Source organism: Orycteropus afer, unplaced genomic scaffold (genome assembly GCF_000298275.1).
Source record: "Orycteropus afer afer isolate SDZICR_OR568_19922 unplaced genomic scaffold, OryAfe1.0 scaffold00449, whole genome shotgun sequence".
Lineage (NCBI taxonomy): Eukaryota > Metazoa > Chordata > Mammalia > Tubulidentata > Orycteropodidae > Orycteropus > Orycteropus afer.
The window spans coordinates 3,062-3,694 of NW_006922036.1; positions in this window are offsets into that span (position 1 = coordinate 3,062).

The following is a 633-nucleotide window of genomic DNA, read 5'->3' on the forward strand; positions in this document are numbered from 1 at the left end:
GTTGAAAATTTTTCTCTTTCAGGGTTTTATATATACCATCCCATTTTCTTCTTGCTTGCATGGTTTCTGCTGAGAAATCAGAGCTTATTCTTACTCGTTGTCCTTTGTGAGTAATGTTTTGTTTTTCCTTTGCTGATTTCAGGATTCTGTCTTTGTCTTTGGTTTTGATGAGTTTGATGATAGCATGCCTTGGTGATTTTCTTTTGGGGTTTATCCTGTAGGGGTTTGTTGGACTTCCTGAATGGATGTATTCTCATCTTTCATCATATCAGGGAAGTTCTCCACCAACAAATCTTGGACAATTTTCTCAGTGGTTTTATTTTTCTCTTCTTATTCTCTAATTCCAATCACACGTAGATTATTCCTTTTGATGTTATCCCACATGAACCTTAGGCTGTCTTTTTTTTTCTTTTTTTAAAAAATGATTTGGGTCAAGATTTATGGAGCAAATTCACTTTCCATACAACAGTTCACATATACTTTGTCTCATTTCATTGACCATAATTTACCACAATGAAACAGCTCCCCTCCCCCTGTTTCCCCATAGTTACCTCTTCCCAGTGTCCATCCCTCCATACACTCCTGCCCCCTGAGCTGTCTCCTTGTGCATAAACAGCCCTTCTTTCTCCCATG